Source organism: Chelonia mydas, chromosome 2 (assembly GCF_015237465.2).
Source record: "Chelonia mydas isolate rCheMyd1 chromosome 2, rCheMyd1.pri.v2, whole genome shotgun sequence".
In the NCBI taxonomy this organism is placed as follows: domain Eukaryota; kingdom Metazoa; phylum Chordata; order Testudines; family Cheloniidae; genus Chelonia; species Chelonia mydas.
The window spans coordinates 110,908,810-110,927,600 of NC_057850.1; the positions used below are offsets into that span (position 1 = coordinate 110,908,810).

Sequence of the window (18,791 nt, forward strand, 5' to 3'; positions counted from 1 at the left end):
AGGGCTCAGCACGGAGGGAGCTTGTAGGCAGCAGCTGCTGTCTCAACTTCCTGATCTAAAAGGGTCAGCGTACTTAAAGGGGCAGTGTGCATCTCTCTCTCACACACACACACACACAGGGTGTGTCTCTGTCTGCCATGCTGTCTCCCCTCCCTGCATTCGTGCTGCCTTGTAGAGTGTGAGGCTACATTAACAAAATGTGTCAACCCTTGAGGGCTCAGCCAACTGCTAGTTCATCGTTTAGCAGTAAGGCATTCCCTGGGAAATATCCCACCCTCTTCCACCCTCTGACTCCACCACCTCAACCAAGCTTCACAATCATCATTGCTGTGTTACAGAATTAAGTTGTTTGTTTAAAACTCATACTGTGTATACATATAAATATATAATATAGTCTTTTGTCTGGTGCAAAAAATTTCCCTGGAACCTAACCCCCCCCCCCCCCCCTTACATTAATTCTTATGGGGAAATTGGATTTGCTTAACATCGTTTCACTTAAAGTCGCATTTTTCAGGAACCTAACTACAACGTTAAGCGAGGAGTTACTGTATTTCACTCGTTAATAGATTTAGTGTCTGTTCAAAGAGACATAATATCAAATGTGTGGTTTGTGTCCCTGTTTAAATATTAGATTTCCCATTTATTTTATCCTGTTTAGTGATCACTTTTTCTAGGTCAATTAAAATATCAATTTTAATAACTTCTGAAGAGTAACTGCCATATTTATTCACAATTAATACTCCATGAGTAATCCCATTAAACCCAGAGTTATATATTACTCAGCATGAGTAATGATAGCCTAATTTGACTCTACTAACAACAAACTACATAAACTTCAGTCATTAAAAATTGAAATCTCCCACTTTTAGTAGGTCATTTTAAAAGGCTTGATAGTTGTAATTTAATTGCTTTATGTGTTATGGTAAGCAAAGGATTCAGAAATTACTATTGTTCCATACAAAATTTAGCATAAGCACAAAGACAGACTTGGTGACAGTTGTTAAAAACAAACCTGGACAAAAAGGGGAAAAAGAGACAAAGACACCACACTGAGTTACCACTAGGAGTCAGCTCTGTACAGGTCAGGACTCTAAGTACTTGAGTTTATTCAATATTTATAGAATACTGTATAAAAAACGAATACTTGTGGCACCTTAGAGACAAACAAATTTATCTGAGCATAAGCTTTCGTGAGCTACAGCTCACTTCATCGGATACATTCATCGGATGCATTCAGCTGTAGCTCACGAAAGCTTATGCTCAAATAAATTTGTTAGTCTCTAAGGTGCCACAAGTCCTCCTTTTCTTTTTGTAGATACAGACTAACACGGCTGCTACTCTGAAACCTGTATAAAAAACCTAATGTTATAGGAAGTTTTAACAATCACTTATTTTCCATGCGCGCAGGACAGAGTAATGCAATCTTCCTAGTACATTATGTATCTAAATTGTTTGCATGAAAAATGCTTCTTCTCAGATAGTTAAGTTACTGCCTGATCTGCTAAGGGAGCAATCTTTATCAAAATATTATGAAATTGAGACAGAGTTAAACAGAAAGCAAATCACAATGCTTATTTGAACTACTCAAACACGTTGATGGATTGTAGATTAACTGTAACCACTCAGGAACAGACCTAGATGCCACTGCAGACAGCTCACAGTCAAGAACTATATAATGCACAACAGCAGTCAAAAATGTAAACAAGATGTCAGGCAGTATTAAGAAAAAGACAGACAATACTACGACAAATATTATAGTGCCATTAGTACTACGATCAGCGTAGGACACAGCAAACAAGATATAGCAAAAGTACGCAAGGTCCAAAGAAGGGCAATAAAAATTGTCAAAAGTACGGAAAGGCTTCAATACGAGGGGAGACTAAACATTTCTCTAATCTTAATTTACAGAGATGTAAAAGAGTTGATATAATATAGGTATACAAAATAATAAGAGACATATAGACAGTCAACGGGAGCACTCCTGTTTACCCTCTCTTATATTATAAGAGCAAGGACAAACCATTGGGGGAAAAAAAGACAAATGTGAAGACCAATAAATATGATCTCGAAATGTTTAATATCATGAAGTTCATCTTAGTAGTTGAGCATCTTTCAAGCTTTATTTATTTTAAAAGTATATCTTAATTCTCTTCCAACTTGTTTTAAAAATATATAATTGTTAGACCTAGCTTTTACACTGAGTTATCAGTTTTCTTTAGAATGGAATAAAAATAAATCCTTTTTTACAATACATAATCAATCAGCTTGTGGCATTCACTACCACCTGACATTATTGAGGCTGAGAACTTAGCAGGATACAAAAAGGAACTCGGCATATATAGTTACCCTAGCTAGATTAAAAACGTTCAAGGGAGAGACTACTGAATGCCTGGGGTTAAGAAGAAATATTCTGGCCTATAGGCTGTTATTACATAATTGTCCATTATGGATATCTTACAGCATCCCTCTGAATCATTTGGTACTAGCTAAAGTTGGAAAAAGGGTTTCACATTAGATGGACCACTAGATTTTTGTTTTAAAGAAAAGAAAAACAAAGTTTAAAATAATTTTGGTTGCTTCAGAAGCTGACCTCCTTGGTTTTGCTTTATATGAGGTATCATTAGATGCACAGTGGACAAATGTCTATTACCATCTCATGGCGTCCCCTCCATGAGTAGCATCAACCAAAATGAAAGCAGACCAAAACAAAAAACAAAAAAAAAACGTGGAACAGGCTCATGTTTTAAATGCAATCTGACTGAAAGAAAATCTGAAAATCTGTCCTCTTTTAGAGCCAGCACCACAAACCCTAGACGTGGGACTGTTCCTCAAGATGTTGCATTTTAATACCAAGGAAATATCGGCAGTGAAAAGAGCTCTCTTTCTCCACTTAGCTACAAACACTGAAACACACATTATCTTGCTTCAGGAGATGTGCAGCTTCCAGTTGCAGGCTACACCATCATGGGTCATCACCATCACAAGCAGTTTGGAATGCCATCTTAGAGAAGGGCTGTCACCATGTCAACATCTGTAGAGCCCTCTGCGGATACAACTTTATATTCGCAGATGCTGATATCCATGGATATAAAGTGGATATCTATGAAGCTGCAGGGCTCTACCAGGAATCGCAGCAGCGAAAGCAGCAGCATGTCAGGCCATCGCTCACAGGAGCCAGCGCCCAGCCCAGGCAGCTCCTCCGGTGGGGCCAGCACTAGGCTCACCAGCAGCTTTCGCTGGTCGTGCTAGTGTTCGCAAGCGGCTTGCACGCTCCCGAACAGGAGTCCCTTCCATACAGTGGTTTGCATCTCCTGTAGAGTTCTAAACATGTGGTCCAAATGACTTCATAGAATGGAAGGCAAAAAAGGTAAACAAACCTATGCTGATTAATGTCTACAACCCTCCATCAGTTAACTGGCCAAACCCGGCTCTGCCCACCCTTCTAGGATCTTCCATCTGGGGTGACATCAATTCCCACAATGTCCATCTGTGATACCCTGAAAATAGCGCAGACGGAGAGTGATTAATGGAGTGGACTTCAGCCGCTGACCTACAACTCTTCTATGATCCAAAGCAAATGCCAAGCTTTCACAGTAGCAGATGGGTAACAGGCTCTTCATCCAACATTGTCTTTTCATCTTCCAGGCAACTGGTTCCAGTGGTCAAAAGTGGAAGATGCTTGAAGCTTTCCCAAAGTCTCAGCATGGGCTCTCTTTGATCACCACGGGCCTGTGGATATCAACAACAAAACAGCTTACAGAAGGCCCAGTGGAATTATCGGAAAGCTCAGTGGGAGGTCTTTCAAGCAGAACTAGAGATGTCAGTCAGTGAACTGGCCATGAACTTCACATGTCCAGGCAATATTAAACAACTCCTACCAAACTTCTGCAAATTAGTTCAAGCAGCTGCTTAAAAACCTGATCCCTAGAGCACTGGTTTTCAAGCTGTGGGGCAAGGGGAACCTAAGAGGTTATCGGGGGCAGAGGGGGCTGCAAAGACCTGACTGGTTAAGAATTTTTTCTTGTTTCTTCAAAATATTGTTGATAAAATAAGAATTCCTCTCACTAGTTGAGTCTCCAGCTTCAGCTCCTGCTGTGAAGCCAGAAGAACAAGAAGAAAAGAGAGACGAGGAGTGAGGGGCACGGCCTCTCCCTACGTAGGAAGTGTATGTGTGGAGGAGGGCTTTCCAGCTTACTGGCCTCTTTGAGGCATGCTCTCCCTTGAGAGCTAGTTCCTCCCTACCTGCACAGGCTCTTGTGCGTGCATGCCAGGGATCGCACCAGGGCCCAGGGCATGAGACGGGGGTGTGCAGCCAGACTGCATTCTGATTGGGCTGCCCACCTGAAGAATGTCCTAGGCAAGGGATCCTTGCAGGGCAGGGAGCACTAGGACATCCTGGCCAGGATGGGGTCCTGGACCCCACACATCCATGGACATACTGTCTCTTAGAAAGAGGGGGGTACACATGAGATACAAATCTCTCAAAGGGGCACAGAAAAAAAACAAAAACAACAAAAACAACAAACTTTGGGGACCTCTGCCCTAGAAGCTATCACTGTTCCTATGTGGCCAGAGGCAATTAATCTCTACCAGGAATTAAAATCTGCTGTTACTAAGAGCAAGGAACTCAATCCATTACTCGCTCAAACCAGGCATGATTGATGGAGAGAGAAAGTCACAAAGACAGACTTTACTCGTTCTAGCCAAAAAACGTAGCAGATCATCAAAAGACTTCCTGGAGATTCCAGCCTCAGCAAAAAAGAGAGTTTCCAGTCACCACAATCATCATCACACCCAGCTAGTGGCTAATGGTCATATACAGAACTTGGGTAAGTCTTTCAGCTGTGAAGATTATATAAATATGGAGTTTCTACTTCACCTAGGACCAAAAGCTGGCTGCTTTGGTTCCTCAACCAGTGTCTCCAGGATAATTGCATCCCATAAATCTGGTGCAGGGCAAAGTTCGTAGACATTCTGAAACCAGGAAAACCACTGGAAAATCTCAAGAGCTATGGAACCACCTATCTCTTTTGTGTCACATACAAGCTATGGAGAGACTGACTCTGAGGCATATCAATAAGACTATTGAACCACAACTGCCCTTCATTCTGTCTAGCTTCAGACAAGGACTGCATAACCAAGATCAAGTCATTTGCCTAACACAAGACATCGAAGATGCCTTCGAGAAGGGCAAGAAAGTTGGCACCGTTCTGGTTGATCTGTCACATCGATATGATACTGTTGACCAGCAAGTTGTTGCAGATTATTTCTTGGTGCAGTTCATTAGGGAAACGATAACGAAACAAAGCTTCATTTTGAAAACTGGAGACAGTCAGCCAACTTAGGCATCTCCATAACGCAAGGATCTGTTCCACCTCTTCTCCTTTTAGACATATGCATTTATGACCTAACAACAACTAAGGCTGATAAGTACATATATGTAGATAACTTATAACTTGCTGATGTGGTAAACAAATACACAATACTGAAGAGCCGCTCATCCAGAATATGAATGCTCTGGCCACTTGCCTTCGTCAGCAGAGACTTACATTATGTGAGTCTAAAACGGTGGCCACAACCTTCTATCTGAAGAACTGCCCAGACATCCAACCCATACAGGCCGTGTTAAGGATTTCACTCCCTTTCCAGCCAGCTGACACTTACTTAGGACCAATATGTTAGAGTGCAGTCCAGTTTCACTCCTATCTAGAATAAGTGAAGAAAAAGATCACCTCCCACATTTCCTTGATCCAGAAGCTAGCCAGGACATCCTGGGGAGCTCAGGCAAGTGTTTTACAAACCTCAGTCCTAGTACTGGTATTTGCTCCAATGGAATATTGTGGAGCAGTTTGGGACAGAAGTTGGCATAGGTGTCTCGATCTGGAACTGAATACAGCCACCCATGCCATTAGCGGTTGTCTTAGCCACACATTAACATAAAATGTATACGTGTTGACTCATCTTCCGCAGAACTTCGATGAGATGCTGTTTCCCTTAAAACTGCAAGAGGGCTATGACAGATGAAAACAGCCTGCTGCATGCAAGGCTAACAATGGTTCCAATGGGGGCAAATAAGCAATACACACTTCCTGTAAGATCTGCCCACCTCCAGAAGAAAACACCTACATTTGCAGTTCCTGCTGACTTGCCATGACTGAATTCTAAACAACCTTTTGTAACAAACATTCATGTCCAGTGCTAATGGCTTAGTGCCAATCTTGGATGAACAACAGAACATCAGGGCCAACAGCTATGTCCTCGCAGAGTGGCAGAAACTCTGGGACAGAGAGACAGGTATGCAGATGAATTTCAGAATCCCTAACTCACATCATCTTTTGCAATCTGGAACGCATATCCTGGACCAGACTTAACAGGCTCCTGCCGGGAATAGCAAGAATGGCAGCCACAATACAGATATGCTTGGCCCAGTTTTCACAGCATGACTATGCAGCAGCGCTGCAGACCATCAAACAACTAGAAGTGCACAATCAGAAGACTGCAACCCCTCGCTACCTTGATGATGCAGCAGTTAGATGGCTAAACAATCTAGATATCAACTTGTGACACACATGAAAAAAGATTATATACATACTACTACAGTGCACCTGTACCACAGATTCAGGAACCACTTTAACCCTTTTGTGAGAAAGCATAACCAAAAAGGTTATGGGAAGGTACAGAAATTGTACTTTCACTATACGTTTTTTCTTCACAGACCCTGCAGTAATTCACAATATTGCCACCACAGATATCAAGTGAAATTGTTTAATGATGTCTAGTTTGGGGGCAAGATTGGGACCACAAGATATTACAATAACCCACTGTCTAGTAGTGCTTCATTAAAAAAAACAAAACAAAACAAAAACTTATTCAACATTAAAAAAAAGTTTTCTGTATCATCAAAAGCAATGTAGAAGCCACCTATTGTATTTTCAAATCAAAGGATTCATTTTTGAAGTATGTTTCCAAATACAAGAGTATTAAACTATATGGGGGAAGGGCTTAATGCTTAATGCTTAACACTTAATGCTGTGCCATCCCTTGCACTGTACCCATTGTTTCCTTGGTTCTGAGTAGCAGATCACTGAAATATAGAAAAAAAAAAAGGAGTGCTTAGGGGAGCACAAGTCTCCTATTTCAATACATGGCCTGCTCACAGGACATGGGCAAATAAGCAAAATCCAGGGATGGCTGGTTAACCATCAAGCAATCTTTAAAATTAAATAAAAAAGCAATATACTAAAATGCCTAGGCAAAAGAGTACTATAACAAGAACGCTGTGACTTAACTCCAGAGGCTCTTGATTTTACTGTTTTGTCTTACTCTGACCCGGCACTAAAACATTACTTAGCTCCATATCACTGTGTCATATATATATACATATATACATATATACATATATATATATGGGGGGGGATTGTCTCTCTCTCACTCACTATAATAATAAGACTACAGCAGTTCATGATGCTTACTGCATAAGGCTAAACCCAAGTGCAGTTTATTACCTTTTACAATCCACTTGTAGGTTTTTGACTGTAGTGATTTGGGAACAAGTTTTGCATTTTTATTACTTATAATTAAATACATACTTAGTTTCTATTACTATTGTTTAAAATGAGAAAAAAATATAATTAACTGGGATTTTAAGACTTCTCAAATTGGTACTAATCAAAAGATTGTTTTGACCTTACAACCAAATTAAAATTTAAAATTTAATATGTGTCATTTAGAGGAAGATTTTGCTGTACACGTCAGTATACTGGATGTATTTTTGGCTTACTTTTTAAATATAGTTTTCCTTTAATTATATATGTTTTCAAACCAGTTATATAAAAATATGTAAAATTAATTCCTATTGTTAGAGACACAAAGTGGGTGAGGTAATATCTTTTATTGCAACAACTTCCGTTGGTAGGGTTGCCAACTTTCTTCTCACACAAAACCAAACACCCTTGCCCTGTTCCCTATCCCGCCCCTCCTGAGACCCTGCCCAGGCCCCACCCTTTCTCTGAGGCACCGTCCCCACTCACTCCCCCCCCCCGCCCCGCTCACTCTCACCACCCTCACTCACTCGCTCGTTTTCACCGGACAGGCTCAGGGGGCTGGCATGCACGAGGGGGTGAGAGCTCCAGCTGTGGATACGGGCTCCAGGGTGGGGCCGGAAATTAGAAGTTTAGAGTGCAGGAGGGGGCTCCAGGATGAGGCAGTGGGTTGGGATGCAAGAGGGGATGAGGGCTCTGGTGGGGGTGTAGGCTCTGGGGTGGGGCCAGGGATTAGGGGTTTGGGGTGTAGGAGGGTGCTCCAGGCTGCAACAGAGGGGTTTGAAGGGCAGGAGGAGGATCGAGGTTGGGGTGCAGGCTCCGGGCAGCACTTACCTCAAGCAGCTCCCGGAAGCAACGGCATGTCCCCTTCTGGCTCCTATGTGGAGGTGCGGCCAGGCGGCTCTGCACACTGCCCCATCCGCAAGCACCGCCCCCACAGCTCCCATTGGCCAGGAACCACGATGGGGGAGGTGCTTGGGTTGGGGACAGCGTGAGGAGCCCCCTGGCTGCCCCTATGCGTAAGGGCCGGAGAAGGGACATGCCAGCTGCTTCCCATGAGCTGCGCAGAGCCTAGCAGGGAGCCTGCCAGCCCTGCTGCGCAGCATCGCCAACCAGACACTCAACGGTCCGGTCAGCACCAGAGCTGCCAGGATCCCTTTTCGACCGGGTGTTCCGGTCAAAAACCGGATACCTGGTCACCCTATCCGTTAGTCAGAGAGAGAAGCACAACATTTGAGATAAACAATATGTAAAACTAAAACTGCAGATATGAAATTCAGCAAAACAGTGGAATTATAACTCCATTTATTCATCTGTTTTTGACAAGCTGAGTATTTTTCTCTGGGAGACCATTTTGCTAAATTAAGCAATGTGTTAACCTTCTTTGTTGTTCTGCAAAACCTTCCAAATTTGATATACTGAATATTAAATTTTACTTTTAAATATAATTATACTGGGCGTGATGCTTAAAATAAAATTTCACTGAAGTTTCCTTTAGTTACATTAAAGCTAAAAGTGATTGGTATTCTTCACATATACAACTATAGTATAAGCAAACAGTGACATCTATTTGTTAGTTGTGTGCACTGTACCATAAAATACATTATTTGAAAATGTTACAACTGACTTAGTCTACATCTTTTCTGTAAATTTCATAAGCAAGGACACTGTACGAAATGGAGCCAATAGACATTTGCATTTATGAGAATACCGATTTTTAAATGCCCTATGGATATATACAGAGAAGGCGCAAGTTAAACCTGACCATCATTTCCAATGTCTAAGTATTACACCAGCGGTTCTCAAACTTTAGCAATCCAACAACCCCCATTTTGACTTAAAAATTTTTGGGGACCTCCAAGCCCCGCCGCTCAGCCCTTGCTCCACCCTCTTCCCCAAGGCCACACCACTGCCCCAACCCCTGCTCCAAGGCTATGCCCCCGCTCACTCCACCCCCCCAATCACATGCTCGCCTCCACCCTCACTCACTTTCACCAGGCTGGGGCCCCTAAGGGGTTGGGGTGCAGTAACTGGTATAAATTAATTTATTACTGAACAAGTTACACTGTCTTGCAACTTCCTAGTCAGTATTCCTCCTCCATTTTCAATAAGTGCTAGGATTTGTTGAGTTGCTGCTCTGATGAAAGGGAGATTGCTGAGCAATGTTTGGTCATCGAGTTGATGGCATTCGTCATGAACACTCACTTAACAGAGTGGGCCCTGTGCCATCTTCCACACAGGTATGGAGCAGATGCAGCTGCATGCGACTTGTGGATACCCAGCTGAATACAGTGATGCGGTGCATTACGGGAACTCTTAAGTCATCTCCAACACCCTGGCCACCTGTTCTGTCTAAGAATCGCTCCCCCGCTGATACACCGAACTGCTGCGACAGTCCACAAAGCTCAGTGAATCCAGGAAAAGAGATGTTTTCCTATTCACCAAGACTTTGACAATGCCCTCCTGCAACGTCTTAAAGTCCTGCAAGCCTTTCTGGGAGCATTAGTTTAGCCTCATACAACCAGGCTACGATCAGGAGGAGGCTTGGAAAGCAGATTGGGCTAACCAAGACTTAAAAAATAAGCACCTTGTGGCGGATCCCACGCAGAAGGATCCTGGGTTTGACCTTCCGCAGTCATCTTGGTCAACTCTTAACCGAATTTGAACCAACCATGGTAGATGCAGATATCTAATGCACAAATGGAAAATCAAGGACTCCCCGGTGTGCAAGTGTAGTTCCCATCAAACATATCACTACCTACTGCCCAATTTATAAATATGAAGGAGGCATTACTACAATAAATTCTGCTATTCCTGATGTAGCCATTTGGCGCTGATCAACTTCAGGTGAAACTGTAGTTGCTCTATACCAGCCACATGAAAGTAGTAGTAGTAAATGCTAGTAGTGCATTTTGGTTGCAACTCCCAGACCCTTGTGAGCTTAGACAGCTCCTGTGAACTTTCCTCTAGTGCAAGTCACTAAGTGAGAATCTGTTAATGGCACCTGATGGACTGGAAGTTCTATTGGCATTCTTAACTTGTAATCTTGTTGGGTCAAGGACCATCTTTTTGTTATATGCGGTACCTATCGTAAGAGGGCTGTCATCCTTGGTTAGTGGCTTCTAGATGTTACTGTAATACAAACAATAATAATCTGCCTATGTAGCTACTGGACCTGCTGATTGTAACATCAGTTTGAAGTCTCTAGCTCCTTTTGGACTCCCCGGTGCTTTTGGATACTCAAATATACACTGAAAAAGGCTCACTCAGAGCTGGGCCGAAGACTGTGCTCCATTCTATCAGACATAGATATGTCTCTGGTAATCCCATATACTTGTGACCTCCACGGATGCATATACAGTAACTCATGATCTATCTATATCCAAAGCCCACTGAAGTAAGTAGAGAGATTCCCAGTGTTTTCAAATGGGCTTTGCATCATGCCCTATGTCTAGGAATGAATCCACACACCTTGAAAAAAACTGTAACTAGTATAAAATACAGCATTCCATTTACTTAGTAGCACTACCATGGTGAACATATCACCCTGGTGCTCTAAATACAGAGTTCAATTTAATCTCTGATCTAAAATTCAAAGACTGTGATTTAGTATGCTGGATTGCCCTTTGATGCAGACTTTATCATAACATTCGTATCTGTTCTTCATGGCCAAATACCATTTTGAGCTGTAGCAAAAGGCTCTTTTCTTCACTGACTCTCTCTCTCTTTCCAAATGGAGATATAAACAGTCCAAGAAGCTGACTTGTGAGAGAGTAGACTCAACCATGTCTCAGAGGTGCTGTCATCTTTAATCAGTGATATGGCAGCAAGGGCAGTTGTCTCTGGCACTGAAGCTTGCTAGCATATATAGCTGCATTTTTCATCAGAAGCTTGAGGACCTGCCATAGGATGGAGAGAATCTCTTTGGAAGCAAAGGTGGAAACGGAGGAGGTTCTCATGAAGGCCAAGGTCACCCTTAAGTCAGCCTATAGACCTGCAAGTGAACAATCTTCCCCATGTATATATAGAGAAAGGGAAATTCACTGGCCAGGAAGCCAACTTACATTTTTAATGGGATTCCAGGGTTCCCACTATACCAAACTGAAAGCATTCTTCCTCCTTTCCAGCAAGAGAGGCTTCTGCCACCCCACTCCTGGTCTTGAAATCTGTGAGTGGCCCTGGTTATCTTGGGCATCTGGGTACTCCGTATTAGTCAGTAAAGTTACAAAAATGGAGAAATTTCTCCTAGTCACAGCTTGCCACTTCAGGAATGCTGTTGAGTTCAGCAATATCAGGAGGAGACAGTACAGAAAATTCACTGCATCCTCAAAAAGAATGCTAGTAAGATAATGACACCACGCCTAAGAGGTGTCATATTATATTTTTTGTACTCCCTCATATTCAAAAGGAGATAAAGGCTCTGTCCTAGCCAATCCTGCACATTGGAACTCCTTAATTTTTACCGTGTGAAACCTCTTTCTCCTTTCATAGCCTTGGAGTTCAGGGTTTCTTTCCCATGTTGCTGAAGGAGAGAGAGGGGTAAGCTGGCCAGGATAGTCCCTGTTCTTTATTTCCCATACTTTTCAAATGGCTGCTTTGCTGCAGGAAAGAAAAGAGGCTAGGGAAGCTCCATCTCAAAGCTGGATAGAGCTAGACATTAAAGTACTGGCTGTCACTTTGGTAGCTACTCTCAAAATGCAGTCTGAGGAAAAGGGAGGAAAAGTGTAGAGGTGTAAAAGCAGCAGTAATTGAAGAAATATGGTACACTGAACCTCATTTTCAAAATCACAGTGCAGTGAGCACACATGAAACAACTGTGTAGCACAGCGTTTCTCAAACTAGGGTCTGCAGACCCCTCGGGGTCCCCAAAGGTACTCCAGGGGGTCCGCGAGCCCCATTGATCAACTCCTCCCCTCTCTGTCCCTCGCTCCAGCACCTCCTTCATGCTGGGGAAGCTGGAAGGGAGGGGAAGGAGCAGGGACCCCTCCCCCGCACTGCTCCCAGAAGCGGCCAGCACACCCATGCGGCCCGGGGGAGGGGAAAAGGTGGCCTCCGCGCGCTGCCCCCAGCCCAAATGCCGACTCTGCAGCTCCCATTGACCGGGAACTGCAGCCAATGGGCGCTGTGGGGATGGTGTCTGCAGGCAGGGGCAGCGCATGGAGACCCTCTGCCTCTCCCCCTGCCTAGGAGCCACTGCCAGAGGGATATGCCAGTTGCTTTCCGGAGTCACCCCCAAGGTAAGAGCCGCCCCCCTCACCCCCTCCCACTCCCCAATGCACTGCCCCAGCCCAGAGCCTGCACTCAAGCTCCCTCCCAGAGCCTGTGCTCCTCACTCCCTCCCACTCCCAAACTCCAAGATTATTTATTTTAAAAAGGGAAAATCCTAGTAAAAACAGAGTTTTCAAAAAATAGAATATACCACAGATAGTTGAGGAAAGCACTTCAAACTACCTCCCTACCTGGGACCGAGTGTAACATTTTATCAATTATGGGTCTGTGGACATACTCATAACAATATGGAAATAGGCACCCACATTCCAATATATGGTTTGCGCATCGGATGCACAATGTGACATCAGCTCTTTCAAAACTATGTAACATAGAAGAGGCAATGAAAGTCTCAACTTAACAACAGATGTTGACTTGAGTCAACTTTCTTTGTTACTACTTAAGAGAAAAAATAATGCTAACCCGCATAAGGGAAAATAAAAATGAATTTTAATGTAAATTGGAACAAAATTGGAGTTGTCATGCTTTGCAAGTCCAATTTCCATTACATTTCTCTTGTTCAATGTGTGTAACCAAAAATATATTTAAAAAAATATTCTAAGCCTCTGTTAAGCAACTTGTGAACATGAACAAGGTAAGTGGAAGAGAGAATAAATAGTAGTATACCAAGTAACTGTCAAAATGCTGCTGTATGCAGAATATCAGAAGTAATGTTGCCATATCAAACAATTGACTGACACAGTATATTATAAATAACATTTGGGCTTGCTTTGCAGATTTCTTTTTGTTTCATCAAGTCAAGTCTTGGCTACAACACAACATTTACAGGATTTTGCTTTAATAATATATCAATGTTTTATTTATTTTAAAAATACAATTTAAAAGAGGATCTTGCAAAATCATTGGTGATACCAGAGTAAAGCTTGGTTGTTGGGTGTAGTGTGCTGGTTGGTGGCTCTGATATACAGGAGGTCAGATTAAATGATCTGGGGGTCCCTTCTGACCTTGAACTCAAGGATTCTAATAAATTCATGTAGCAGAAAAGAGACAGAGCTACAGTAAATCTCACTGTTGAATGCATATTGGGAATATTCTGTAAAGACTGATAGGAATCTTCACATTCTCTGTCAGTTAATATTATACTGTTAATCCTTGGTGATACAAATTGGATGTGATGTAACAAGATATAGTGCGCCTTAAAATTCACAGACAAAAACTAGGATAAAATAGAATTAGGGTTGAGAGTAAACGCACCCAGGAAATTCAGGTAAGGTTAAATTTAAAATAAATTCAACATAGCAAGGTATGCAAATACACAGTTGAAGTACCTCATCAACCTTAACTCAAGTCTATAGTGACACCATGAAATAATTGTATGATTAAGGCATACTAGTGTTTTTGATTGTGATGGAATGTGCCCTTGTATTCACATCCTACACACTACTATAATAATCTTTGTACATGACATATCTTGTGAGATATCATTTGAAAAATCAATTTGCTAATCAGTAATATCATGCTAAAATGCATGTAGCAACATGTTTGTAAAGTTATGAAAGTAAGCCGAAATAATGACTGAAGTGTGTTTCCAAGATAAGTCTAGGGAGTGGCTAAACCAGTTTCTCAAAGACAAAGGGCAAGCTGATGCCCCCAGCGAGTCGTCAAAAAAGCTATCACCTATCAAGTGGCCATTCTTTGGCAAGAAACGAAGGCAGGTATAAAGATCTGCAACTTAGCAAAGAAACAGCATGATGTCTCCTTCGTCCACCAGCCCCCTGTATCTTGGTTCTCACCCGGAAATGCTTTTCAAAGAGGGGCTGAAACTATAAAAAGGAGGGGCAAACATCCCAATGCACTCCTCTTTCTCTCTGCCCATCTCACTCTCTCCACCTGAGAAGAAAAAGGCAACAGCTGTTGGACTCTGGGGGAGGGATCCTGACCAGCAAGTTTGTTCAGTAATGCTGTTGGAAGCATGTGGTGAGAAACTTCACTTTGAATTCTGACCTTTATGCCTCATTGCTTGTACTCACTTAAAATCTCTTTGTAGTTAGCTAATAAACGTTTCATTGTTTTATCTAATCCAGTGCGTTTAACTTAAAGTGCCTGCGTAACTCCATTTAAGGTGATAAACTGGTGTATATTATTTCTTTAAAGGAATAATGAACTTAATATATTTGGACTGTCCAGGAGAAGGCTGGGCAATACAAGACATACACTTCCGGGGACAGTCCAGGACTGGTAATGCATTGGGATCACCTGGCAGTATTATACAGACTGGCAAGAGCTAGCATGTAACCCAAGTGTGGCTGGCAGGCTGCAGTTACACACGGACACTCAGGGTGTGAACTGCATGCTGGAAGGCTGTTTGGGGGTGGTCCAGCTGGAAGCTATTACCAGTAAGGCATTGTAAGGCACCTAAGGTTGCAGGGCAGGGGTGACAGAGCCCCTCACTGGTCTGGATTGTACCCTGGTATGTCACAGTGATCCCAGATTTCTATACCTGGAGGTGTTCATACCATCTGAGACTGAAGCCAAGCTGCACTCAGGCAAGAGAGTAGCCTCCTGCACTGTGAGGAGGAGGAGTGTTGAGCTAGTTGGGAATTTTCTGAATAAACTTTTTCTTGAAAAATGTTGATTCCTCCAAACTGACACTGTTCAGAGGAAAGGATTGGTTCTGATTAATCTCCCAGTTCAGAATTTTTGAAAAAAAGTTTCAAAAAATGTTGAACTGTCCAGTTATGACATTTTCTAAACAAGAAGCTTCGTTTTTTGATTTGAAGTTATTTCTTTTTGAAATTTTAGTTAATTTGTATACTAATAAAAGTTACCTTTTTTAAAAAAGGTTGAAATTGAAATGAAATGTTTCAAAAATTCCCTAAACAAAACATTTTGACCAACTCAAACCAATTTTTTTTTAGATGGTCAGTTAAAAATTGTGATTTCAACTTGTTGTCTTGTTTTTTGTCTTGAAGGAAACAAATTTGACTTGTCAAAACCTTTGTGGGACAGGTAAACCACTTTCTGCACAGCTCCAGTGGAGAGGAACACTCTGAGGAGCAGGTGAAAAGAGGCAGAGACCATTATTGCAAAGGACAGCCTCTGGCTTCAGTCTCTCTGTGAATAATGGGAAATGGCAGCAATTTGAAAGACAGTGATACTTTTTAGAATTCTTTGAAAATTAATTAGCCAGCACTGCTGAAAAAGAAACTTTCAATTATGAAGAAAAATGGCCAAAAAACCCCACAAAACAGTACAAAAACAAAAGTTCTTCAAATGTAGCCCATGCAGGACATTTCAATGAGTTAGCAATAAGGGAAGCTTAAAGACAATGTTATCCTGTTACTAAGATAATAAGGCATGCACACACACAAATGTTTGGCGTCTAGTGTTAAATTTTTACAAGACCCATTTTTAAATTAATCTCAACTGAAACATATTCATAGATTTACTTGTAAGGTTTCAGAAAAATTATTCCACGAAGTGTTACAATTTTGGGAAGGCTAAGTTTTATCTTTCACACAACAAAGAAGATGACTAAAATGTCAAGTTCAACTCAAATTTAAGTGTAGATCTGCAAATGGTGCTTCCACAATATTCACCCTCTCTCTCTGCCATATATACACAGACACACATTCTATGCATATTTATATATAATTACATATCCAATATGCATATGTATGTTTTCTATTTTTCAGGAAAGAACAATTGCTTTCATACTACCTGGACTACTATTGACTGGAAAAAGTTTGATCAAACTGAAATGCCTTTTTTGGCCCCATACTGCAAGCACTCCACTCCAGCATAAAATCATTATAAGGAGAGGATAGCTGATGAAAAGTTCATGCTCTGGGAACTTAAAAATCTCCAGAACATAGGGAATTATAATGACCAGGGGAAAGCAGAAATTGTTAATCCAGAAAAGCCATGTGTGCCCTGAGTGAAAACCCGACCTCACTGAAGTCAATAGTAATGTTCCGGTGGACTTAATAGAGCCATGACAAAACCTCCTGGCATTCCACAAACTCTTCCAGCACTACAACACCCACCTATCTATGGAAACTCTTGTTGCTACTTCTACTCCCCAATGGCAAGTGATTCTGTAGACCTGCCAAATTTCACCCAAAGGTGTTACTTCAGATTTCTTCTGGGATCCCACAGTGCAGACAAAAGCAGGAATGGACTGCAGTGGGAAGTAGTCATCGTATAGCAATATAAGCAGGTGACAGGATGCACACCAGCAGCACGAAGCTCTCTATACACAGAGAGCAGGGTGAGGGAGGAAGTAACTGCTCTTGACTAAGCAGTCCAATGAAAGAAATGGAAGGAGTAACATACACATGGGGGGGTGGGGGGAGAGGGAAGGACTCAGGCACTAGACTGGATCTCAAAGATATCAGACTTTAGTTCGTATGTCTGCCACAGATTCCCAGTGTGACCAAAGGCAAGTGGCAATCTCTCTGTGCCTGAGCTCCCAAACTGTAAAACAGAGATAATATTTCCATACCTCACAGGGTTGTTGTAAGGATAAAGTCATTAATGTTTCTGAGGAGCTCACTTGGTATACTGATGGAGCCATATAAATCCACACACATCAGCAATTTACTGCCATCAGCCTACAGGGAAGAAACTTTTGAATTCACCCCTTAATTACTCTTAATATTTTTACAGTGCACACAAAGTTGAAGGCTGTTCACATTTCTGCTATCTGATCATGTGCTACTATCACGCAGCCCTTATGGCGTACTAGCTCCTCACTGAGGCTATGTCTGCACCTTAAACTCTAATCGGCACAGCTGCAGCTGCGCCACTGTAGTGTTTCAGTGTAGACACTCGCTACAACAATAGTTCTCCCTCACTGTGGTTAATCCCACCCCTGAGACATGTAGCTATACTGATGTAAGTTTTCAGTGTAAACCAGCCCATAGAGAAATTTCTTAGATGTTAAAGTACATATGTAGCCCAAGAATTTCAAAGCTGACTACTGATTTGAGGTGCCCAACTTCAGACACATTAAAGGGGCCTGATTTTCAGTGACTGGTTGCGCAGAACCTTATGAAAATTGGGGCCTTTTAAAGTTGAGTTACCTAAAATCACAGAGGTCTGCATTGAAAACCTTGACCTCAGAATATATCTTTGTTTTCTTTAGAAAGAATGTACAAACTATTCTAGTAAGCACAATTTATATCAGGCTACTTGGAAATTAGTCCTCTTCTAATTGTGTAGAATGTTATTTCAAAATTAAATATCTTAAAAATATAGGCCAGGATTTTCAAGAGCACTCAACTTTTGTCTAATTCTGCTCCCAAAGAAACCAATGGTAAAACTCCCATTAACTACAATGGGCGCTGAATTAAGCCAATGCTAAATTCTTTTTAAAATACCACCCATTAATTCTGGGTAAATTTTCTACCAAAGCCTTCTTTTAAAAAAGGGTTCTGTGATAAGAAAGCTTATCTGATACGAAGTTCTTGTGCATGCCCTATGTGAGGACATTTATTATTGTTTAATGTTTATTTTACACCACCACCCAGAAGGTACAACCAAGATTAAGCCTCACTGTTTTATGAACCATAGAGACATACAAGATGATGTGGTCCCTGTCCCAAAGACCTTAGAACAGTGGTGGACAACCTCTTCCCAGAGCTCCCATTGGCAAGGAATGGCGAACCGCAGGAACTGGGAGCTGCAGGAGGACCGTGCCGTGCCTGCAGACGGTCAGTGTCAGCAAAATGTCTTGCGGCCCACAATCAGATTACCCTGATGGGCCGCAAGTTGCCCACCACTGCCTTAGACTGTAAAAGATCAAAACAGCATGCTGGGATAAGATTTTTTTTAAAGAAATTATTATTATTATTTAGCATTTATTTTATTTTTCTATTACATGATAGTGTGTCGCAATCCGCTCATTCTAGATCTGAAACACTCCATAGTGCCTGATTTGGGAGACCCCCCAAAAGGGGCCCCAAGATTACCTTAATTTGGCATGACCCCCCACCTGGCTATTGCAATTTTTTTCTTGGC

General features: G+C 42.0%; 1 protein-coding gene across 23 annotated transcripts in view; it reads right to left on the reverse strand.

Moving 5' to 3' along the window:
- HIVEP1 (HIVEP zinc finger 1) overlaps positions 1–18,791 on the reverse strand; it is a 199,523-nt gene that overhangs the window by 95,335 nt on the left and 85,397 nt on the right. The window contains exon 4 of one of the 23 annotated variants that reach the window (XM_043540111.1): positions 2,915–3,729. The exons of the other annotated variants lie outside the window; for them this stretch is intronic. The gene's annotated coding sequence lies outside the window, so the exon portion shown is untranslated. The remainder of the gene's footprint in view (positions 1–2,914; positions 3,730–18,791) is intronic. 23 annotated transcript variants of the gene reach the window in all.